The sequence below is a fragment of the Vombatus ursinus genome, unplaced genomic scaffold, assembly GCF_900497805.2.
Source record: "Vombatus ursinus unplaced genomic scaffold, bare-nosed wombat genome assembly UNPS02011014.1, whole genome shotgun sequence".
Taxonomy (NCBI): domain Eukaryota; kingdom Metazoa; phylum Chordata; class Mammalia; order Diprotodontia; family Vombatidae; genus Vombatus; species Vombatus ursinus.
Genome location: NW_020950792.1, coordinates 12224067 through 12231398, shown reverse-complemented (window position 1 = coordinate 12231398; position 7332 = coordinate 12224067). Strand labels below are relative to the sequence as shown.

At 33.5% G+C, this 7332-nt stretch overlaps 1 pseudogene; it reads right to left on the bottom strand.

Moving 5' to 3' along the window:
• Positions 1-1203: 1203 nt before the first annotated feature.
• LOC114038428 lies at positions 1204-4088 on the bottom strand (annotated as a pseudogene).
• Positions 4089-7332: the final 3244 nt, after the last annotated feature.

Sequence of the window (7332 nt, the reverse complement as noted above, 5' to 3'; positions counted from 1 at the left end):
GCCTTTGACACCATCAATCATCTTCTTCTCTTTGATTATCTTTTCTTTCTAAGTATTTGATAAACTTCTCTCCCCTGGTTCTCCTCCTTCCTTTCTGAGCATTCTCAGTTTCATTTGCTATGACATTATATACTAAACATTGGTGTCCTCAAATATTTTGTCTTGGATCCTCTTCTCTTTTCCTTCTATACTATTTTGCTTGGTGATGATGACCATATTGATGCCCAAGCATTCAATTATGATGTTTGTGTAAATAATCCTCAGATCCATTTATCCAAAACAGAGTTTGTTATCTTTTCCACCAAACTTTCCCTTCTTCTGAAATTCCTTATTGCCACCATTCTTCCAGTCAGGATACCATCCTCCCAGTCAGGATGGCTTATATTCTAGTTGTCATTATCAATTTCTCACTCTTTCAAACTTGCTTTATCCAATTAAGAGCCAATGTCTGCTGTTTCTCCCTTTAAAACATCTTTATTATATGCTCCCTTATAGAGTATATACTGACACACCATTGTCCAGGACCTCACGAGTTATTTCAATAGCCTTATATTAGTGTCCCTACCTCATCTCTTCCCAAATTCATCCATTTCTCTACTCAGAGATTAATCTTTTTTTTGAAGCTTTATAAATTTTTGTGAAAATTTATTTATACATTATACACAACTGTAATTTGAGCCAGAAGTCATAATTCAGCAACTACTTAAAAATACTAAAGTTACACATATTAGAAAAATATTTTGCTTATTAAAATGAAACATCCTTACAATAAAACATATTATTTAGCTTAATTGGCTTCTACAAAATAAGTGTTACATGAAGATAGGGAAGTGTAATTGTAATTTTCACTTTGCCAATAAACTCTACAAAACTATGTTGACATAAATTATACTAAGCCATAATTGGCTCTAAGCATATATGTTACTACATTGTATCACACATTTAGTACTTCCAAAACTGACATAACCTAATTCCAAATTAAATATGTGTTCTTTAGGAAGAAATGAATTAGAAGGCAGTTCTTTACCAAGTTCTCTTTGGAATCATGAATAGACTAGCAACATCCTTACTTAAGTTTTTAGGATTTAAGATTTTCTGCATCATATTGAAAAGAATTATATTTTGGTTATCATTACCCTTTTCAAATAAGAACATTCTTTCAAAACAAGAATTCATTTATCAAAGATCTCTTTTCCACTATTTTCAGGTACTACTGGCAGCTGGATGGAGAGGCAAATCTCGACAGGCCAAGTCAGAGATGATGACTGCAAGATTTGACATAAATTCCTCCAAGTTGGTTGCTACTACTGCTTCCTGATGAAGCTGGTGGGACCCATCTGAGCCTCTTAGATTCAGTTAAAGGGCTGGGTGTTTCTAATGGCTCCCTAACAAGCTTTTAAGACAGGCAATCTTCTTTTGGTGCTGGTTTTGATTCAATAGGTGTTGGATGAGAGACCACTGGAGCTAAACTGTGAGAAGTCTTAGAAGTTTTCTTCTCTTTCTTTTCCACTGGGGCTTTGACCTTAGCATTTCTCTTTTCATTTTCTTTGTTTTTTTTTTCCCCTTGTAGTAAAATCTTTATCATCTTCCCCCTCACTTTCATTGAAATCAGAATTGCTTTCACTTGCAAAGTCTGGTTCAGTGTCAGTACCATCATTACCTTTACTATTTTCTCTAAGTAACTTCCTCTATTGTATCATAGCTTTGGATGCAGCTTTTCTTGGCCTATGACCAGCATGATAATCATCTTCCTCAGTAATCTTATTTAAATTGAAGTAAACACCATGAACACTGCAATTAGAGAGGTAAGGAGAAATATTCATCTTCTCAGATTCAGCAGTATCACATTTTTCAACACCTTGAAGTTTCTGCATATCAGTGGTTGCTATAGAATAGCTTCACAGATAATGCTAATGCAACTTCTAAATCTCTCTTATAGAGTTTGTCATCCAAGGTCATCCTTTCATTAGGTGTTGTCATTTGGAGTGGAGATTCTTCTTTATGACTATTTTTGGATTTTGGTTTCTCTTGCTTTTCTCGTTTTGTTTCCTTTGGTATTTTTTTTTGTTTGAATTTGCAGTCCAAGGAGCAAAATCATCATCATCATCATCATCATAGTCTGAATCCAAAGACTATGAGTAATTGACTAGTTTCTTGTTCTGCACAGGCCTCGGCCTGGTCACAGGGTGCCCGAAGTCAGTCAGGGAACTGAGGACCTCAAAGACAACAGAAGCTGGAGCCAGCTCGGCACAGTTCCCGCCGAAGATCAAGCCTCAGCTATTAATCTTGAAAAAGCACAAGTCTGACCATGACATCCCCTTCTTTCATTCTGTAAATTCCATTAGTTTCCTATTAGTTCAAGAATCGACTATAAAGTCCTCTCTTTGGGTTTTTAAAGTCCTATATAATTCTATTTCCTTCCTACCTTTCTAGTCTTGTTATATTGTACTCCGCCCCCACGTCATCTTCTATGAAGTGACACTTTTGTTTGCCTTATTGTTCTTCAAACATAACACTTCATCTCCTGACTTAGGGATTTTTCACTGGTTATTTCACGTGCTTAGATCTCTCTGCCTCCTCATCCCTACCTCCTAGCTTCCATGTCTTCCTTTAATTCTCAGCTAATGTCTCACCTTCTGAATGAAGCCTTTCCTGGTCTTCATTAATCTTAGTGCCTTCTCCCCGATATTAACTTGAATTCATCCTGTAAATATTTTGTTAAAATAGTTATTTGCATTTTATTTTCCCCATTAGACTATAAGTTCTATAAATGTAAGGGATGATTTTTGCCTTCCTTTGTATTCAGTGTACTTTGCAAAGTCCTTGATACATAGTAGATACTTAATAAATGTTTGTTGACTTGACTTGTTTATTTAATTAATATCTTTGGAACTCTGCCTACATTACTCTATGTGAAACTTGGGAGTCCTGCCTTTTGAAAAGCAGAAGTCAGGTCTACAAGGATCTTCATCCTGTTCTTATCTGACAGAGTGGTATTTGAATAAAATTGTATCTATATGTCCCTCTAAATGTTGCTGCTCTAGGAGCATTATTGCTTTAAACAAAAATCAGTTGGCTTCCCTGGTCACTTTTTTCTTAAAGAGGAAAACCCTTAGACATGTCAGTTTGACCTCTTCTGACTCAATGCTAATAATACAAAACAAATAATATTGAAGAAATGCATTTTGTCCAAGTATATAGAAATTTTAAATGTTAAACAGATTAAAATATGGTATAAAATACATATGATTTAATTAACTTCTTAGTTGGGAGTTAGAGTGAATATTACTCAACCAAAAAAGAGTCTCTAAAGAGTCTCTAAAAGCTACAATACCTAACATAGCATTCTTATCTATCAAAGTATATAACATTTGTCATATATACAACAACTCCTTACTTTACAAGAAGAGGGAGGTGTTTTCTTCAGACTCCAAATACTGTCAATTCCTACTTTTATGAACCTAATCAAGTCACATGACCTTTCTTTGCCCTGACTTCCTTAACTGCCTAATAAAGACTTTGCATTAGATGATTTCTGTATAGCAATGAACTTCTCCTTTTCACCTCTCATTTCATTCTTCATATTTTTCTACCTCCCTTCTCTTCCCCTTTCTCCTTACCTATCATCTTTTCAATATGCTAAATCATTTCTTCTCATAAATACAAAGTGTTTTATGCAGGAAACTCTTCGCTTTTGCTAACAATGCATTTATGTGTGTTACCTCACTCCTGATGATTATCTGTAAGGACAATTGGTCTGTTTTTATTTCTTCTCCTGGGCAGGTAGCTGGCACAGTGAATATAGCATGGGGCCTAGAGTCAGGAAGGCCTGAGTTAAAATCTTCAGACAGTTGCTAGCTATGTGACCCTGGACAAGTCACTTGACTCTATTTGCTTCAGTTTCCTCATTTTTAAAAATGAACTGGAGAAGAAAGTGGCAAACCAAGCCAGTATCGTTGTGAAGAAAATCCCAAATGGGGTCACTTGCAGTTGAACACAACTGAAACAACTGAACAATAACAAAAATTTCTTCTCTGAGCAATACTTTTTCCTCCTTGAAGCTGTGCTTGTAACTTCTTATCTTCCATCTTCGGTATGCTGTGCTATTGTGTGTATAGCTGTTATCATTTTGCTCTCATCTCACTTTTGTAACATTGCATTCCCTGATTCGATAAAATGACTGCTTCTTCTAAAATCAAATACAAATGTCACCATTTAAAATCCTTCACAACCTGGTTCCAAATGACCTCTTTACTTCTCTACCCTTATACATTTTTGCTCCTTATGCAATCAATTAAAAAAAGAGAACTGGCCTTGTATTTTGGACACATACTGCCTTTTCTCCATACTCATATATTTACCCAGGTAACACTGCTTTCCTGTGAAGTATTCCCTTTTCAACCTTTTTGACTCTGTAACTTAGCACCTCTCATTTCCTTCAAAACTCAATTGTGGGGGCATTCCTACATTTGTCATGAAAGGCCTCCTTATTAATGCCTCCCCAAGGTAACTATCTTGTGCTATTTTATACATAATTTGTATAAAATATTGTTTAATTTTTATCTCTATATAAATACTAATATAATATCTATTACACAGTAGGCATTTAATAATTGTATGATGATTGTTCTCTAATCTGTTGGAGTTATATTAAAAGAACATGCATTCTGCTAGTTCTTCAGGACTGATTGTTCCAGAAACTGTAGACTAGAAAAATTCCAAAAGATTTCAATGTATCCAACTGGGTACTTCTTCTTAGGATATGGAAAATTTTATTGGAGATAGACAGATAGATACATAGATAGATAGATATAGGTATTTTATATGTATATATTATATATAGGTATTCTATTTATACACACACACATACACACACATATATAATTTCCAAACCACATAAAATATGTTCCAAGTCAGTATTAATAAGTGAAATATAAATGAAAATTACTGTAATGTTTCATATAATTTCATGTAAACTGACAAAAGTAGGGAAAAATAGCAATGGGAACAGTCCATGTTAAAAGAGCTAAACGAAGATACAAACATAGATGCATTGTTAAATACAGTGTAAAGCTGCGAACTGGTCTAAAAATTATTGATATCATTTAGGAATTAAGCAGGAAAATGCTTGAACTCTCCATTCCCCTTGGTTCAGAGATGGCATTATTGGATGTACACACTTTGAAAGTCAAAGGCAGCAATAAAAGATGAACGTATACCAAAATATTCATAGCCACACTCTTTGTGGAAACAAAGAATTAGGAAAATAAGTACCCAGCAGTTAAAGAATGACAAAAAAAAAATCTATGATGTGACAGCATTATTTTGTGAGAAATGAGAAATACCAAAAAATTAAGAAAAACTTGGGAAGATTCATATGAACCAATACACACAGAAATAAGATCAAAGATTAGAATATATGCAATTATTGCAACAATGCAAATAAAAAGACCACTAAAAGGAAACTGAATTATGAGTACTAGAAAACCCATTAAAAGTCATAGGGAAAAGATCACAAGACATACCCCACCTGTCATGGAAAAAAAAAAGATATTGAAGGCTAATAAAATATAATATTGTACATACTCTTATGTATCATATCAGGTATTAAGTATTTTTTATAAATTGTTTTTTCTAGTATAGGCAAGATTCCATTTGAGAGAAGGAAATGTCTATAATGGAAAGACAAAAAGAATCAATAAAATATATATTTAAAATAGTTTGAGAAAATGTAGCAATATATCATATGCCAATAGTAGCTATGTGGAAATAGACTATTAATGCATTATTTAAAACTATATAATAATGTATAATAACTCACTTTTAGTTTTTATTGCATGATTCTTTACAATAATGTACAAGACTTACAGCCTTTGATGATGATAAGTCACATTTATATAACACCCTAATACACACAGATTATTTAACTCCCAATAAACCCCTCATGAAACTAATGCAAACATGGTAATAGATTTATACTTGGAAGAGACCACAGAGGCCAGAGAGTCCATACCATGCATTTCATAGATAAGGCATTAGAGGCCCATGTAGAGGTTTAGTAAGTTGTTCAAAGTCAAATACCTAGTAATATTCAGTGATAGCTGATAGCCTTACCACTACATTATCCCTATTTATTCATCATCATAGTTAACACATATCTAAATTATAATTAAAGCATAGATCTGCCTCAAATACTTTGAGTTTTCTTCTAAGCCACACTGTTTTGCCAAACTGTTATAAAATAGTAGATTCAATGTTTGGATATAAATAATATAATACTGCTTATCTGCTCACTACCACCACTTAGATCAGAAAAATAGTCTTTCTACTTTTCATTTGATATATTTATTCTACTATTTTTTCTTATTCAAAACAATAAATATCATGAATATTCTGTGTCCCTTCCACTCTGTCTTTTTTTTTTTTTAACAAATAGTTCCTTTTTTTTTTTTTTTGGGCAATTGGGATTAAGTGACTTGCCCAGGGTCTCACACAGCTAGTAAGTGTCAAGTACTTAGTCTGAGGCCAGATTTGAACTCAGGGCCAGTGCTCTATCTACTGTGCCACCTAGCTGCCCCAATAGCTTCATTTTTGAAAAAGAGAGAGAGCATAAAATAGAACCACTGATTTCATACAGTAGATTTATCAACTGTGCCATTACAGATTGTCACTTTTTTTTGCTTCCTAAACTGTCTTTCTGACATTCTAGTGCTATAAAACTAAAACTGAGCTGTTCTCAATGCCATCAGTTATAATTTTTCAGACATCATGACATTATGTAACATCTCCAGATTAGGATTTACACATACTCAGAACGACATAAAAAGGAAAGGAATTACCAAAAAAAAAAAAAAAAAACCTGGTACCTATGTACAATTAAAAATAACAAAATGTAAAAGTTAAGATGCCCTTTTTTTCTCCATATCAACTTCAACTAAAAGAGACTATCTATTTTTTATATAATGAAGTAACAACTTGAAACTATACAAAGCTTTACAGTTTACAAAGCACTTCAATTCAATAGACAATTTTTAAGCCCACACTCTGTGCTAGAAATTATTCTAGGTTTTAGTACTACAAAGACTAAAAACAAGCAATCCATAGCCTCAAGAATCTAACAATCTACAATATATCATTTTATCTTCAAAAGAACCATTGAGGGGGAAAAGGGAAGTTGGTATAACAAGTATCATTGCATCATCATTCTTATATTTACAGTTGAAGAAACCTAGCCTGAGAGAAGTTAAATATTTTTTTCTTCATAGTCACACAACTTAGGTTGTGTGTGCATGTGTGTGCTTTTACAGGGATCATGATTGAGCATTCAGGTTG